The 18,965-nt window shown below is 37.7% G+C and overlaps 1 protein-coding gene and 1 pseudogene across 3 annotated transcripts in view; one reads left to right on the forward strand and one right to left on the reverse strand.

Moving 5' to 3' along the window:
• LOC140502656 (nucleolar protein 14 pseudogene) overlaps window positions 1–9,189 on the forward strand; it is a 28,591-nt pseudogene extending 19,402 nt beyond the window's left edge.
• The window catches only part of IL31RA (interleukin 31 receptor A), a 91,703-nt gene extending 73,433 nt beyond the window's left edge, over window positions 1–18,270 (reverse strand). For all 3 annotated transcript variants that reach the window (XM_072605613.1, XM_072605614.1, XM_072605612.1), the window contains exon 1: window positions 18,182–18,270. The gene's annotated coding sequence lies outside the window, so the exon portion shown is untranslated. The remainder of the gene's footprint in view (window positions 1–18,181) is intronic.
• Window positions 18,271–18,965: the final 695 nt, after the last annotated feature.

Genomic DNA, 18,965 nt, shown 5'->3' on the forward strand with positions numbered 1-18,965 from the left:
AACCAGTCACCCCCTTCTCTCACCATAACAGTCCACTATATAGATGGTTTTCTTTGCTTAAATATGTTTTAAAACTGGCCTTGTGAAATCACAATATGCCAAAAGTACTATGCCAAACCTGCAGAATATTTATAAAAATTTCATATCCTCATGTTGAGCACCTCAGATGAAAACAGATAACTCCCTCAAAGGTTAACTGATCCTACTTCCTTAATATTAGGAAACCACACAGGAAATACAGAAATCCAAACAGAAGTAAACATAAATCTGTCCCAAATTGTAAAAATTATCTGGGCGGGGGAGGGGGACCATGGAAGACAAACGGTTTATAGCATCCATTTCTGAAAGAGGCAGGCAAAAGCGGAAAGGCTGGTTCCACCTCCTTGGGTATACACCATGTCAAGGTGTCTCTCAAGTCTGCCTTATTAGTGTGCTCCCTTGGCATCGTTCTTCCCCTAACGTATCAAGTTCAGCAATGGCTTTGTCAATAGCTGTCTGCAAGGGAGTAGGCTTTTTCTTGAGAGTTTAGGATTTCATAATAGAGCAAAGAGAAGTTTGGAGCCAGACCCAGTCTTATAAAGTGTATTGGTCTTTTTGCACTAAAATGCTTCGTGAAATATTTATCATAAATCTACTATTTCCTTAATTGTCATCACCGGCAACAATCTAAGCCAATTAAGGGCAGTAGTCCCCTTCCATTTTCAAATGGAAAATGAGGCTTTCTGCCTGTGAAGCATTAAGAATCCAGAACTTTTCCAACAGACAGGACATTATTGCAGATACCTGGTATCAGTTTTCTCTCTATAGTCTCAGGCCATCTGTTGTCTTTTTCTTGGCCCCTCTGTGCTCCAAATCACCTACCAAGATGAACCCTTCATTTTGTTTGGTAAACAACAGGAGAGAAAATTCCTCCTCTCTTTAGATAATTCAGTTCTTTGCCCAGTTAACGCCTTCATGAAGCTGCCATGTCATCACATCCCTCAGACTGCTCAGCCAATTTGCATTTCTGCACCAGCTCATTTTTATCCTTGGCTTAGTATTCCATGCTCAAAATGAATGATGGTAATCTATAAATAGGCAACATATGGATGTCATATAGCTCAGTGGTTTTGGGGTGACCTTTCTTTGGCTTCTGATGCATCATACAATCCGACTTCTCCTCCCTGTCTACTCTTCCCTAGCTCTTTTTCCCCATCCCATCCTCTTAAGGTGGGTATTTTCCAGGATTCTTTCCTCATCCTTCTTCTCTTCAATCCAAAATTTCTCTTTTGACAATCTCATTAACCCTCACAACTTTAATTATCAGATGCCTTCCTGGCTCCAGCCCTGATCAGAGTCCCAAAACCACGTTTTCAGCTGTCTACAGGACATCTCTACCTACATTTTCCACATATATCTACATTTACTATGTCCAAAACCCTTTTTTGCCTCCCCAAAATTTGCTTATTTATTCTTCTAGTCTCATTATGATATCAACATTCATCAAGCCTTTGAAATTTTGATGTCATATTTTACTCTCCCTTCTTCATCTCAGCTAGCCAGTTAACTAAAAGCTTCTATGAAGTCTACTTTTGCAGCATCCCTCCTAAGAGGCAGTTTGGTGTAGGGGAAGAATATCAAAGGAGAATTAGAATTATGGCTGAAGATTCTGAGTAGCAGAGTCATTGTTGCTGTGGAGGGCTTTGGAGTTCACAAGTGGGTTCAGAATAAGAAGAGTAAGTCTTTGTGTGGGAATGGCGAAAGAAGAGTGAACTGAGACTGATTCAAGAAAAGCACATCATAGTGTGGGTCTTGAGCCTCTCCAGTAGCATGTGTGTTCATATATGTAGCATGTTCAGCAAAAATGATCACCACATTTGTATGAAGCCTATCTGAATCAGGCATCTGAACCCTTTCCAACTTATCTAGAGAAAACACAAATAGCAGAGTCAGCGTCTGGGTTCAGATCTCAGTTTACTAGCCATATGACAACAGAAAACATTTTGCAATCTTTAAAGTGATACAAAAATATGAGTTCTTATAATTTTTCCCTCTTATGTGTTCCTAGTGAAACCAACCTCATTACAAATGCCCTCTCTCCAGAACAAGATGGTCTGGTCCCTGAAGATAGGGGTAGTCTTGCAATATAGTATAATAGGGCCTCCTGCCTCTGCTCCCTTCCCCCTCCAAACCATTCTTCACATTACTACAAACCTGACATCCTTTATACAGAGATCTTGCCATATCACTCTGATGCTCATGGTCCTCCAATGGCTTTCTTTTAACTACTGAATGAAGTTTGTACTTCTTTTGCCTCTCATTCAAGTTCAGCCATAAATTGGTTCCAATTCAGTATCAATAAGCCTTAAAAAGAGTTGGATATGACTGAAACCACTGATCAACAACATCCTCAGTTTCTCTTGACACTTGGAAGGTTCCAGTAAAACACTCTGTTTGTCTGTCATCTCATTTTATTGCTATTCCTAATACATGACTAATCTTCCAAGAAACCCATGAAACAAAGCGATAAATTTAATAGAAATAAACAAAATCTTATACTTGGGTTCAAAAAACTCTACTGTGGATGTTACAGTGGGAAAAGCTCTTAGAACCAGCAATTCTACCAGGGGACATATGTTCCCAATGAGGAAAGTCAGAAAAGAAAAAATACATATCAAAATATTGATCACAGCACTTTTTGTGCTGTAGTAAATTACAGGAAACAAAACAAGTATCCATCAGTTGGGGAGTGGCTGAATAAACTGTGATATATTAATATAATGTAATATTATTGTGTTGTAAGAAATGCCAAAGATGAGAATTTCAGAGAAATGTGTAAAGATGTGTATGAACTCATATAGAGTAAAATACACAGAACCAGATGAACAAGCTCCATAATAACTGTAATAATGAAAAGAACTCACTAACCAACATAGATTTTTAAGAAGATATGGATGAAGGCCAGATAACAAGATGAATCCAGAAGTGTGACACAATCCCATAAGAATGATATCAGGACAAGCACAACATATTTGAAAGCTACATGTTGAATATATTACACATACATATGTATATACACACACACACACACATATGTATATATATATATATATACTTAAAAGAGAAAACAAGATGCATGTAACAGGGATCCATAGTTTAATGTATAATCATTTCCATTTATGTATATATGTAGAAATGTTACTTGTATGTTAAATTCATAACAAAAAAATTTTAATAGAATCATTTCTAAAGATCAGAGTGAGTTAAATCTAAGGGACAACAAAAAGTGTTTTGTTTGGGTTTTTTTCATCTAAATGGGAAGAAAAGAGAGAAGCAAAGGAAAGATTGACTTAGGTGAATGCAACTAGGAGAACTGACAAAAAGAAAGAATCAGAACTTCTCCATTCTTTTTTTGTTCCTGTTTTCTCTGCCAAGGAGAATGACCTTTGCATGAGGACAAACAGAATAAAAAAGGTTAAATATGAGTTGAAATCCACAATTAGTAAGGCTGAGTAAGAAAGCACCTCCTTGCCACTGATGAATTCAAGTCATCTGACGCTGATGAACCAACATCCTTGCTGGATACAGACAGAACTAGTGGATGTGACATTTGAGAAAACACAGAAAACAAGACCAGAATCTGCCATAGACCTCAAGAAGGGCAAATGTCTTGATTTTAAAAAAAAAAAAAAAAAAAAGGAAAGAGAATTTAGTCTTCCAGGTCAGGAGGAAGGCTGTCCTTTATTCCTACCAACATTCTAGGACCATTTATTAAAGAAATATCTAGAAAAAGGCAGTGATGATCACAAAGAGCCAACATGACTTCATTAACAATGAGGCATGCCAGATTCACTTACTTTTTTGACAGGGTGATTAAACTGGTAGATCATGAGAGTACTATAGTTATCATTTACCTAAGTTTTAACAAAGCATTTAATAAAATGTTTCATTTATTCCTGAGGCAAAGATGAAGAGTTATGGGCTAGAAATTGCAATAATACAATTAGGTGAATTCAGAATGGGCCAAAGAAATTTCTCAAAAGTCTTGAAAAGTAGTCATTCCTAATCTCCTCATGTATCTATATCTGAACTAAACTACATGTGCCCCACACAAGGAAGAGCTTTTACACTAGAGGGGAAAATGGGGGGTTGAGAGTACAATGCTTGAACGTACTCTCAACAGAGTTGGTTCAAAGAGAGAAAAATGCACACACACACCCCTACACCCACACACACACACACACACACACACACACACACACACACAGAATTATGTATAGAAATTTAACTTACCCAATATGGAAATGGGAGGGGAAGGGAATAAGAAAAAGGTAGGGGGGAAGGTGATAAATGGGAGGACAGATTAAGGGAGGTGGTAGTTACAAGCAAAATAAACTTTTGAGAAAGGATAAAAAGAGAAAGAAGAAGAAAATGAGATAGAGGGAAATACACAGTAATCATATCTATAAATGTGAATGAATTAAGTTCACCCATAAAACAAAATCAGATAGCAGAAGGGATTTGAAACCAGAATCTAACAATATGTTGTTTACAAGAAACATACTTGAAACAGAGAGACACACAGAGTTAAAGTAAAGGGCTAGAGAAGAATCTAATGTGCTCCAGCTAAAATTTTTTTAAAAGGCAGGAGTAGCAAGCATGATCTCAGACAAAGCAAAAGCAAAAATAGACCTAATTAAAAGAGATAATCAGGGAAACTACATTTTGCTAAAAAAAAGGTACCATAGAGAATGAAGTAATACAAAAATATCTATAGCAAGTTTCTCTGATAAAGGCCTCATTTCTCAAATATATATTGAGCATAGAACTGAGGCAAATTTATAAAAAATAAAAGCCATTCCCTATTGATAAATGGGCAAAGGATATAAACAGGCATTTTCAGAAGAAGAAATCAGAGCTATCCATAGTCATATGAAAAAAAGTTCTAAATCACAATTAATTAGAGAAAGGCAAATTAAAACAATTCTGAGGTATCACCTCATACTTATCAGAAAAGACTAATGCTGGAGGAGATGAGGGGAAAATAGATACATTAATGAACTGTTGGTGGAATAGTGAATTAATCCAACCATTCTGGAGAATAATTTGGAACTAAGTCCAAAGGCCTATAAAACTATACACACCCAGCAATACCACTACTAGGAGGGCAGCTAGGTGGTGCAGTGGAAAGAGCACTAGTGCAGGAGTCAGGAGGACCCAAGTTCAAATGTCACCTCAGACACTTGACACTCACTAGCTGTGAGACCTTGGGCAAGTCACTTAACCCCAATTGCCTCATCCTGGGTCATCTCCAGTCATCCTGATGAATATCTGGTCACTGGATTCAGATGACTCTGGAGGAGAAGTGAGGCTGGTGACCTGCATAGCCCTCCCTCACTCAAAACAAAGTCAAGTGCAAGTCATGTCATTATTTCTGCGATGGCATGGTCTTCTTCAGCAACAAAGGACAAACACATCGCATCACATCACCACTACCAGGTCTATATCCTAAAGAGATCAAAGAGAAAGGAACAGGATTACAAAAATATGTATAGCAACTCTTTCTGTGATGTCACAGAATTGAAAAACTGGGACAATGCTCATCAATTGGGGAATGGTTGACCAAGTTGGGGCACATGATTGTAATGAAGTACCATTGTGCTGTAAGAAAAGATGAGGGGGGAAATTTCAGGAAAACATGGCAAAATCTATGTGAAATGATGCAGAGTGAAGTGACAAGAACCAAGAGATCAGTGCACAGTAATAACAATGTTATAATGATATGAAAGACTTGGCTACTTTGATCAACGCAATGATCCAAGACAATTTCAAAGGATTTATGATTCATGTTATCTACTTCCAGATAGAGAACTGATGGAATCTGAGTCCAAATTAAAGTATAATTTTCTCATTTTCTTCATTTCTTTTGCTTTTTAAAAATGATGTCTAATATATAAATATGTTTTGCATGACTTCATATGTATAATTGATAGCATATTGTTTGCCTTCTCAATGGGTGGGGGAGCTAGTGGGAGAGAGAGAGAGAATATGGAACTCAAAATTTTAAAAGAATGTTTTAAATATATAAACAATTTTGAAAAAGAAACCAAAGCACATGTCAGCAGTTGATTTAAATGATAACTCTGTTCTAGATAAAGATGATCAGTGTTTACTTCTTATAAAGTTGGATAGACAAATCAAGAAAAAAATAACCCTAATGAGAAGAAACAAGCCCAAGAAGTACACAAAGAAGACAGTGAAAGGGAAGGAGATAAAGAAAAAGCTACTGAGGATGCAGAAGAAAGTGATGTCCCAGATAGTCACTCTGACCTTGACTCTATGGACAGTGAGAAAAAAACCATTGTACATGAGAGTCAAAAGAAAAAAACAAATCCAGGCACCTGAAAAAAATTCAAGTGATGCAAATCAAACAGCGATAATGAAAGCTGCTCGAGTCGAATTCCTATACATATTTGCTGCTCCTAATTCCTATGAGGAACTTAAGCCTCTACTCTCAGGAAAATCAACACAACAGCAACTTGTGATGGTCAAGAGAACTCAGAAATGCAACCATCCAAGTCTTGCTGTGGGAAACAAAGTAAAATTAGAAAAACTTTTTGGCTCCCTTTTGGAGTATGTTGGGAGTTTGGCTACTTAAGGCACCATCAGATCTCAAATTTATTGACACATCAGTTGTGCAGTTGGTTCTAAAAGCTTTGCTAGATGCTTTCTGAATCTGCAAGTAGCTCTGCTAAATTTAAACATCTCAGAGACACTTTGCATGAGATGGAAAAAAGGAATCAAAGGCCATGCAGCATTTCTGGGGTTAGACATATTCATCTATTTGAAAATTAATGGAATATTATTTTCAACTTGTGATGACCATGAACCAATGCTAAGTGTCCTGTCATGTAATTCAAATATGTCGTTGAAAGACTTTTTTGTGCACTTCTTATCTATCTTTTTGTCCCAAAGATTTGTATCTGAACTTGTTAACTTCCTTGCTGCTGTGCTTCACTTAGTGACTCAACAAAGGCACTCAAGGTTACACTCTGGTGCATCCTTTAAACCACTAGGGAAGAATTCAGAACTGCTCTTGGTTTCTGATAAGGAAGATATGGAAGCTCAGATAAAGAAAAGTCTCCTGCCCACCCACCCTCAGTAAAGTGAGTGGATTAAAACAAAGCAGTGAAACAGAAACAAATCATATCAGATTATCAGGCATATCTCTGTATCTAAACTCCATTAAACAATGTTTAGCTATGTCCAGTACAGGGCCATCTCTTCCTGAAAAAATGAAGCCTATTGAAGCCCTCTTTCCAGAGCACATTCTAGAGTGTTCATACCACAAGGAGCTGCAAGGGTTCTGAGCAAAAGCAAAAAATAAAATAACTTTTCAGTAGCCTGGCTACCCAGGAAGGTGAATAGAAGGCCTTGAAAAGGAAAAAGTTAAAAAATAAGTTGTTTTATGAGTAGAAAAGGATTTAGTTTTTATTTATACTAAGCAAAGACTGTTCTGAATTCACAGTGGATTTTGTATCAAGGTTGCATGGATAGAATTACACATCTCCACTTGTGCAAATACAGGCTTGAACATGCACATTGGGGCATCACTGTATTCAAGTCAGTTCCTTAATTGTTAAGCTACAAATGACTTTTGATATATTTTTGTAGTTTAATAAAATCTCAATCTGGAAGTGGAGGAAAACTAGTTCATTTATAACTGAGTTAGTGGAGGGAGGGGTAAGTGCAGGTTAATCAGCAGGCCCGCTTCATTTCAGCCTCTTCCTCAAGCACATTCAGACCTTTGCGTCCTTAGAAAGTCTAGAAGACACAGTGAAGTCCTTACTGGTCAGCTCATGAACTTGCAGGGCCTCAGAGTCATACTGCAAAACAGTGATTCTCAGTGTAAAACATTCAGGTTGGAAGGTGGAGGAGACTGGATAGAGATAGGCTGAAGCTAGGGCTGCATCAAAGTTGTTTTTGAAAGTAAATTCCTGGTATCAAAAAAAAAATTATTTGCAATCTACATAAATGCTGCTGCTGCTGCTGCTACTACTACTACTACCACCACCACCACCATTATTATTAGCTATTATCTAACTATATTCTAACAGAGTAATGTGCCTTCATACAAAAACAACTAGAACTTAGATTTCCCACTTGAGGGATTATTTGGCTAGAATCTTTACAGCTTAATTTTAAATATGATATGGCCTCCGAGTCATCATGCTTTCTTTCCTGGACAGATTTAACAGAAATATGTCTGGTGTCAACAGTGATGATTCTCTATGGGTATCCAGTACCTAATGCATTCCAGCTGCTCTGGTAGAACACACTGAAAGCAATGATGGGGCAAGCCCCCTACATGGGGCAGAACAAAGATGGTAGGGGACCTGCTAGGGTTCTCCCCCCAAACCCCTCAAAAAACTTGTAAAAAATGACTCTAAACAAATTCTAGAACAGCAGAAACCACAAAATGAGGAACTAAAGCAAATTTCCAGCCCAAGACAATCTGGAAGGTCAACAGGAAGGATCTATGAGCTGAACCCAGCATGGACAGAGCTGGAATAGACCTTAGGAGACTGAGTCACTGGTGATTGCTGCAGTTTCCGGACTTCTCAACCCACAAACACCAAAGACAGCTTTGAAGGTCACTGGAAAGGGTCTCTCACCTGACTGAGAGGGGAGTGTGGTCCAGCTCCCACTTTAGCCCTGATGTCAGCCCCAGGATGGCGGCAGCCACTGCTGTAACAAAGGCTGCTTCTGGAGCCCTACACCTAACAAAGAGCTCAAAAGTCAAGTAAGTGGCTAAGAAATGAGCAAATGGAGGAAAAGAAACACAATATAGATTCTTACTTTCTCAGTGAAGAGGTATTTTCTTACATCATTAATGATAAGGAACATCAAAACATACAACCAAAAAAAGACAACAAAGTCAAAGCTCATGCATCCAAAGCCTCTAAGAAAAAGAAGAATTGAGGAGCAGGACCAGGAGAACTTTGTACACAGCAACAACCACAATGTGCGAGGAATTTTTCTGGTAGACAATACTTCATTGCGATGCATGGACTTAAAAAATTTCCAATGGACTCGAGGCAAAATGCCTTCCACATCCAGAGAAAATAATGATGGAATTGGATTACAAATGGAAACAGACCATTTTCTTTTGTACTATGTTTTGTTTTGTTTTATGGTTTCTCCCATTCATTTTAATTCTTCTATGCAACATGTATTTAATAAGAATGTACATGTAGAACCTATGTAAGATTGTACATCATCTCAGGGAGGGAGTGGGGAGGAAGGGGGGAATGAGGGGAAGGAAGGGGGAAAAATCTAAGATATATGAAAGCAATTATCAAACACAAAACAAATAATTCAATTTAAAAAAAGAAAAAGAATTGGTCTCAGGTCATGGAAGAGCTTAAGAAACATTTTGAAAATCAAATAAGAAAAGTAGAAGAAAAATTGGGAAGAGAAATAAGAGTGATGTAAGAAAATCAGGAAAAATGAGTCAACAGTTTGCTAAAGGAAATCTAAAAAAATGCTGGAGAAAATAACACCTTTAAAATTGGACTAACCCAAATGGCAAAAGAGGTCCAAAAAGTCAGTGAGGAGAAGAATGCCTTAAAAAGCAGAATGGGCCAAATGGAAAAAGCGGTCCAAAAGCTCACTGAAGAAAATTATTTCTTCAAAATTAGAATGGAGCAAATGGAAGCTAATGACTTTATGAGAAATCAAGAAATCACAAGACAAAACCAAAAGAATGAAAAAATAGAAGACAATATGAAGAATCTCATTGGAAAAACAAATGGCCTGGAAAATGGAGAAATAATTTTAAAATTATTGAACTACCTAAAATTCATGATCAAATAAAGTAATTGTCAAAGAAAACTGCCCTGATATTCTAGAACCAGAGGGTAAAATAGAAGTGGAAAAAATTCACCAATCACCTCCTGAAAAACATCCCAAAAGAAAAACTCCTAGGAATATTGTAACCAAATCCCAGAGTTCCCAGGCCAAGGAGAAAATATTACAGTAAACAGCCAGAAAGAAACCATTCAGGTATTGTGGAAATACAATCAAGATAACACAAGATCTTCTACACGAAAGGATTGAAGGGTTTGGAATATGATATTCCATAGGTCAAAGGACATAGGATTAAAACCAAGAATTACCTACCCAACAAAATTGAGTATAATACTTCAGGGAAAGAAATAGACATTCAATGAAATAGAGGACTTTTGAGCATTCTTGATGTAAAGACCATAACTGAACAGAAAATTTGACTTCCAAATACAAAAATCAAAAGAAGCATGAAAAGGTAAACAAGAAAGAGAAACAATAAGGGACTTATTAAAGTTGAATTGTTTACATTCCTACATGGAAAAATGATATTTGTAATTCATGAGATCTTTCTCAATATTAGCATAGTTGGAGGGAATACATACATATACATATATGTGTGTATGTATATGTGCATGTATATGTATGTATAGAGAGACAGAGGTCACAGGGTGAGATGAATATGAAGGGATGATATCTAAAAAGAAAATTAAGTGTTGAGAGGAATATGTTAGAAGAAAGAAAAAGGGAGAAGTAGAATGTAGTAAATCATTTCACTTAAAAGAGGCAAGAAAGAGCTTTTACAATAGAGGAGAAGAAGGGGAAGGTGAGAGGGAATAAGTGAGCCTCCCTTTCATCAGATTTAGCTTCAGGAGGGAATAACATACACACTCATTGGGTATGGAAGTTTATCTTACCCTATAGGAAAGTAGGGGGAAGACGATAAGAAAGGAGGGATAATAGAAGGGATGGCAGACTGGGGGAAGGAGTAATCAGAAGCAAACACTCTCTTTCATATCCATGTCCTTTAATCCATTCCCACAGCAGCCACTCAACCTCAGACCCTCATTTTCTATCATGGGAATATTGCTAGAATCTTCTTCTTGGTCTCTCTGCCCCATGTTTCTCTCCACTCTCCTCCATCCTGCACACTAATGGAGTCCAACTCCAATAGAAATGGGGGCCACTAAACTATGCATGAGGATTCCTGCAGGCTGCGTATTAACTTAGAAAACCACATATTAACTGACCTATGTTCTATTGAATCTTTATTTATTCTGTTGAATGTTTCCCAGTTACATTTTACTCTGGTTTGAGCTGCACTGGGGAGTATAGCCATCTGACACCTCTGCTCCACACAAACACCAATGTAACTTTTTTAAAGTTCAAGTTCAGCCATGGGCATTGCCATTGTTGTTGTATTATATTAGTCATGTATAAGCTCTTTTTGACCCCATTTGGCAAGATACTGTGGTTTGAGTGGTTTGCCATTTCTTTCTTCAGTTCCTTTTACAGATGAGGAAACTGAGACAAATAGGGTTAAGTGACTTGCCCAGGGTCACACAGCTAGTATGTGTCTGAAAGATTTGAACTCATAAGGATAATTCTTCCTGACTCCAAGTCCAGTGTTCCAACCATTGTGACACCTAGCCAAGCCCAGAGTTTCATTATCTGCAAGATGAAGTGTAAAACCCATTTGGGGCATTTAAAGGTCTTGAAAAGCTTGTCTCTCCCTCCAATCCAGCCTCCTTACACACTATTCCCCTCCATGCACTTTGTAGTTCAGCTACATGAGCCTACTTACTGTTCCTCACACAGAACACTGCACTCTCAGGAGTATGCCTTTGCCCAGGGCCCAGGGCCTGGAATGCCACCCCTAATCACCTCTCCATCTGGAAATCTGTTGTTTTCTTTCCAGCTTAGCATGAGCAGCACCTTCCACAGGAGGACTTTTCTGGTTCCTCCGGTTGCTGTTATCCCATTACCCAGGATGCATCCTGGGTGCATTGTCTCCTCAGTAAGAACACAAGCTTCTTGAGAGACCACAACACAGCCCCCTACCACATAGTAGGTGCTTAATAAATCTTTGGTTTATTAGTCTCATTTCACAGAAAAACAAATAGAGACCCAAAGGATGAAATGAATTTTCCATGCTCACACAAATAGTGAGCAGAATGTCAGTTAAAAAGGAACTCAAAGGCCATATAGCCCCCCACAATATCTGAACAGAAATCTCCTCAATAGTATGCCCAAGGGGTGTGCCAGGCCAATAGTGGAGCCCAAATCATCAGACTTCAACTCCATTTCTTTTTGCACTGACGGTATCACCACCTTCCTAGCTATCCCTCCCTTTCTGCTACCAGCTGCTTTCCTGCTAGGCGTTCAATTAAATTCAGCAAGGATTTATTGAAGCCCAAATTTAATTCCATGGCTTTTGAATATTTATTAATTGAAGTGACAACTTGCCAAAGAAAGTTGTAAACCAGCTACAGCCCTGGGGCCACTGCTGGGGTTTAGACTAATCATGATAGAAACCTGAAAAGTGGGGGCCAAAAGTAGTGAGATCTCCCATTTTATGAAGAAGAAAACAGAAATTCAGACAGTTTAATTAACCTGGTCTCAATCACTAACAAATATCAGAGCCAGAACTCAAGTCCAGGGCTTCTAGATTCATAACCATTTCTCCTTCTGCTCTACCCTGCTGTTTCACTTGGATCCTTCCAGCACCAGAATCCTGGGCCACAAGCAGGAACCTGTGTTGGTAACCTCTGCTCCTCCCCATCGTGTGTGTATAGGTATAGGAATATTTGTGTTAGCTTTATGTTATATGTATGTGTATGTTTGTATGTATGTGTGTATTATACATATACATGTATATATCCATATATTATGTTTGCATGTATATAGGTATTGGTTCAGGTTTTTATATATATGTTTTATATGTGCACACATGTATATGTATGCATATGTGTATTATATGTGTGCATGTATATATGTGTGTGTATAATGTATGTATGTATGGGTACAGGTTGTTAAACGTATATTATATGTCTTTGTATCCCCTATGCTTAGCCCAGTGCCTTGAACTAGAGAATTCATTGTCAGTCTTATCTTTTTCTTTTCCTACCGAGCGTTTTTAATTACAGAAGAGAGGTGGAATAACTTGGCAACTTTAGAATGTTAAGTGTCTATAATTCAAAGGGGTGTCAATAAAGATGAATTTTTCACTTCTCCCTAGGCGCCAGTTCAGAATTGAGTTTCTTGGCAATGACAAATGAAGCTCTAAAAACAGGAAAACCAGATTTCAAACTGAAATAATTCTCTGCAAATAGAGGAGGGTACTGCACTCAGGTCTTTGTAATCTGTAAGTGAGAAAATGCATTCACTTGAATTCTGGATGTCTGATTACAAAGTAAGGATCATTAGAGGATGGCTGTCATATAAAACTTTTAAACCATTAAGGAAAAGGTTTGTGTAGTATTTATATGTATCCCTATAGTCATGGGCCAGCTCCAAGAGCTCAGTCAGGATGGACTATAGAAAGGAGGCAGGAAGAAGTCATCTTTTTCAGACTTGACCCAACTTCTCTCATACAATGGAAAGGCCTCTTGTCTTAAAGCTAGGAGTCTTAGCTTCATACCCTAATGCTGACACTTAATACTTGTAGGACCCTTGATGGGTCTCTTAAATTACCCAAATCCAAAAAAATCTAATCTGTAAAGTCATTTTATCAGTCAATTAGCATTTATTAAAGTTTAGTATGAGCCAGGCCATGTGCCAAATATTTAAGACAAAAAGAAAAGACAAAAAATAAGTCCCTTGCCTTTAAAGGGTTTAACATTCTAATGCCTGAGATAACATGAATATAAACTGATAGAAATAAAATACATCTAGCATATGAAGGGAATTATGATTTTTATAATAATCAATATGATATGTGTAATGAATATACTAATAATTTAGAACTCTCAAGAGCTGACTTTTCCAGCTTATAAGTCAGAGCTCACAATATAGCTTGAAACGATCAACTAAACTTTGACAATGCTCAAAACCATTGCCTGTGTACTTTTAGTGAAGCAAATTGTAGAACCTGTTCCCATCACAGAACTCTGATTCTGTGTCTTAGGGAAGGAGGTCACAATCCTCAAACACTTTACTCCATATCTGTATTGTGGGATTTGTGGGTTTCCTGTAGGAAATCACTAAACAATTGTTTATAATCCACCTTCCCCACCCCCTTCCCATTTGTGATTTATGTTTATAATCTCTGTCTTCACTTCAGCAAGGTAAAATTCAGATGAGAATTCCTGATTTGCAAATCTGTTCCTCGTAATGAAACAGATTAATTAAATCCCTGCCTACTTATTGGCTGGCCCTTTGTCTCTGGCCTGCTATATAGTCATTCTCAGTTTAGAGACTGACTCAGTAACATCCTGTTAACCAGTGTAAGTGGAAGGTAACCTTTGTGTTAGTCAGGAGGCTATTGCAAAAGATCACTTGAGAGGGGATGAGGGCCTGAACCAGTAGTGTGACTGTGTGAAAGGAGAAAAAGGGGATTTATAGGAGACATGCTGTAAAGGTAAAATTGACAAGTGTGGGCAACTGGTTAGAGATACCAGGTAAGTAAGAATAAGTTCTTGAGAATAGTGGTGCTCTCAATAGTAACATTCAGAGAAGGGGTGTGCTTAAGGGGAAAGATAATGAGTTCTGTTTTAGACAGAGTTTGAAACATAGCACATCCAGCTCAAAATGTCCAGTTAGTGATTCAGGAGAGAGCTCAGGAGAGAGACTAGGGCTGGATATGAGGATCTGAACATTATTTGCATAGAGATGGAGATATTAACGCTTACTCAACCTATATCACAGGGTTGTTAGTGACTAGGAAAGAACATAGTGAACCATAAAGCACTGTGTAAATGTGAGCTATTGTGGTTGCTATTGATAATATTATTATTTTTATTTATCCAGGTCCCATCCCTTACCAACAGTAGCTCAAAAAATTGATCTTTGTCCCATCTAACTTCTATATAATAATAACATCACTTATAAAGCTTAGTCATTTAGAAGCCATCCCTAAAAAGGCTTTCCCCATCATTGGTAACACCAGTGGACCTGAAGCTTACTTGTGGACCACCATCACTGGCATCCCCACTGGGCAGAACCAGCCTTGACCTCCAACATGTCATCATCCACTTTCCTTTTCCTTTTCTCTTTCTGTACTCCTTCAAGTGTACCCTCTCCAAGAGTCCAGGCTGTACAAGGATTTTTACTTTTCTGTAGGTATCACGAACCCCTTTGGCAGCCTGCTGAAGCCTATAGACCAGTTCTCAGAAAAACAAATCTTTTTAAGCGAATAAAGTAAAATATATAAAATTACAAACAAAACCAATTGTATTGAAATGAGGATATATTTTTTCCCATGTAAGTTCACAGACCCACTGAAATCTGAAGACCCATGATTAAGAGTTCCTGTCCCTATGTGACTAGTAAATAAGTGGGGGAAGGAAATTGATGAGCCCAATTGTCAGACTACAGAGTGGATAATATCAGTGCCCAGACACATAGCAACTAGCCAATGGGGCCTTCATCCGAAGTCTTCCCAACCTAACATTGTCTCTCTACATCCTGCTCATGAATTATCAGGGTGTTGCAGTACACATCATTAGACGATCTACTTATAAAATTTTTTCTTCTCCCCACCTCCAACTCTAGCCAAAAATCAACCAAATACCAAGGGGGGCAAGGTATTCTGCAGGAACTTTTATTCATATTCACAGCAGCACGCTTTGCAATAGTCAAAGAACTAGAATCAAAGAGGGTGTTCTTCAGTCGGAGAAATGCTCAAAATTTACGGCATGTGAAGATCATAGAATATTATTATATAGGAAGAAATGGCAAGTATGAGCAATTTAGAGAAAGATAGGAAGATCTGCATGAATTGATACACAGTAAAATAGGCAGAATCAAGAGAATATTATATAAGACAATAACGCAAATAAAAAGAACATTAAAAGAAAGTTGAACTCTGAGTAATAAAAAAAAAACAATTACTTAATGAAGGTCCTGGAAAAGAGATAATTAAATATACTTCTTGTCTCACAGTGGGGCAGCTTTGTAGCACAGTAGGAAAAAATGCCAGGCCTAGAGTCAGGAAGACCTGAGTTCTAACTTACTAGCTGTGTGACCCTAGGGAAGTCATTTAACTCAGTTTGCCTCAGTTTCCTCAAATGTAAAATGAGCTGGAGAAGGAAATGGCAAACCACTTCAGTATCTTTGCCAAGAAAAATTCCAAATGGGATCATGGAAAATCAGACAGGATTGAACAATGACGACAACCACCTCCCTTGCTGCTGCTGAGTACACAGGAATTAAAGACATCACCAGATAAAGTTTCTGCATCAGATATTTCCTCTGTCGTATGGAGTATTTTATATTGGGAGTGGAAGGAAATGGTAGCTATATAAAGACCAAAGATATCAATTAGAGATTTTTTTTTAAAGAATCAAGATTTCTCTATTTACTTGTAGTAGATCATAGATTTAGAGCTAGAAAGAATATTAGCAAACATTGAATCCAACATCCCTTTTTTTACAGAGGAGGAAACTGGAGAAGTAAAGGAGGATCACCCAGGTAATTAGTAGCTGAACAAGAATTTGAACTCAAGTCCTTTGACTCAAAATTCAGTGTATTTCATTCTACTAAATTACCTTTGATATGCTGGTATGAGTAACCAAATACTGATTTTTTTAACTATGGTTGATGATTAACTTTTCTGCCTTCATATGTTTACTATTAATTAATTATATTAATACATATCCATATATTAATTATACATGCTAATAAAGCATATTTTAATTTACTTTATAAAACAGATACCAAGCTCAGTCCATTCTACAAATGGCACACAATTTGATAATGCCAAACTACAAAGTCTATTTCAAACAAGTGCCAACTGTGACACCAGAAATCTCCCTATTTTTTCAATAGCCACAACAAACTAATAGTTCCTCGAACTGATTAGCCTACTGAGACAAATCATTTTCCTGTCCCAAAGGATTGCATAACTAGTAAGATACTTCAGCTAAAGAAAAAACATTGAAATTGTCAGGACATGCCACATTTCACTAGCAAGCACATGCTTGGATTATCATATTTTGTTCTCCTTGGCCAGAAGTAGAAGAATAATTAAGTGAAATTGATGGATGAGTTATGGAGATGATAGAAGTTCTCTTATTCAAATAATAAGCATCAATTAGACACTACAGCTGTAGGATAACCCAGTGGGAAAATTTATAACAAAGGTTCATTCACCAGCTTGGGAATGCAGTCCCTGACATTTCCCAGAAATCAACAGACTGATTTGCCATTGATTCATCAAACTAATGATTATTACAACAACATAAGAGCCCTTTCAACCCAAATAGTATAGTGCAGATTCTCATAAAAATGTCTTTTTTTTTTTACTGAAGAGTCTTAATTTCATCTATTTCATTCCAAGATTTTCTTACTTCTCCCTTTGATTCTATGAAGTTATTTCATACTCTTCTATCCCACTAGCTTTACTCCCAGAAGCAGTATTTTGGAGTTCTGACCATGAATTTCAAGGCTTAAATTAGTGCTCTATGACTAGAACCAGAAACTTCTAAACTCTGTGTTTTTGAACTTCCATCCCATTTCCAGAAACTCGTGATTCTTAGATGAAAGCTTTATTGCTTCATCAAATGAACAGGTGGGTGTATTTCCTCCAGAGGACTTTGGATTGGTGGTGGTCTTAGTCCTGTAAGTCCTGGTCATTAATAACCCCAAAGAGCTCTTGCCATATAGGAATTAGATGAAGAGTGGGGATTGAAGATGAAGGTAGAGAGACAGGGGAAATAGTGTGGATAATATGATGAGAAAAGATTGAAATTACACCCACCTGTCCCTTAGTCTGAATCTAAGGTATTGTTGGCAAAGATACTGTCTAAATCCAGAGTCCTGGCTAGCTATGAGGTCACAGGGATTTCTCAGCTTCTGTTCACAATTCCAAAGGAGAACAGCCTAAGACAATAACACAGCACAAAGCCAAGTTTTCTGAGACAGTGTCTACAGTGTTGCCCATTCAGGTAGTGATTTGGGACTGGTGGTTGGCTGGTTCTTCCCTGTCAAATACCCAGAAAGCAAAGGGCTTCACTGTTACTTCCCCAGCACTCCCCACATCATCTTTGCCACCCCTGGAATTTGTCCCTATCTGGAACACTCCACCATATAGGTAAACCATGTTGTTATCTTGCTCTTTGACTGTTTCAGTTCACAGAGCCAGAATCTTGAACCCTGGTGCAGCTACTGCTACAGAAACAAGGAAACCCAGCACTACCTTTTTCTCCTTTTTCAGGGTCTCCCCTGAAATGTGAAAGTATTAGCTCTTCCTCACAGGATTCCAGTCACCACAACTCATTCCAGAAAATGTCCAGCTAGAATTCCTACCTTATAGATGAAGCAAACTGGGGGAGGAAAAAAAGATCAATTTAGGTATCACATGGAAAGTCAATAAATAATACTGGCATAATTAATAATACTTCTGATTGGTAATAGAATGTAAGCTCCTTCACAACAAAGATTGTCTTGTTTTCTAAGTTTATTTCTGTCTCCCAGCTCTTTGCATAGTGAATTTCATGTCATTGAATTATGTATTTCAAATTCAAATGGCTTCTTTCAAAAGCAGACATTATCTCACCTGTGTGTAATATAATACAACATTTATTAAGTACCTATTGTGTGCAAGACAGCATGCTAGGTGTTGAGAAAACATGAAAATCAACAAAATCCTGCTCACAAGAAATTTATAGTGAACTGGGGGGTTACAACATGGGCACAAGTAAGTATGATATGTGGAAAATGAGAGGAATAAAGCAACAGTATTCTAGGAAAATGGGAGGAAAAGGAAATCAGTCTGGAAATTAGAGAAAGTTTTGTTGCACTTCAGCAGACTTGAAAAGAAGAGAAAGATTTCAACAGGTAGAGAGTAGAGAGTGCATTTCAAACATGGGGGATGGGCTGCATGAATACGCATTGGTGGGAGACACAAAGTCAAGATCAACAAAGAGCCAGAAGTCCCATTTGGTTGTAATATAAAGTGAGTGAAAGTGAGTAATGTTAAT

This window comes from Notamacropus eugenii, chromosome 4 (assembly GCF_028372415.1).
Source record: "Notamacropus eugenii isolate mMacEug1 chromosome 4, mMacEug1.pri_v2, whole genome shotgun sequence".
In the NCBI taxonomy this organism is placed as follows: domain Eukaryota; kingdom Metazoa; phylum Chordata; class Mammalia; order Diprotodontia; family Macropodidae; genus Notamacropus; species Notamacropus eugenii.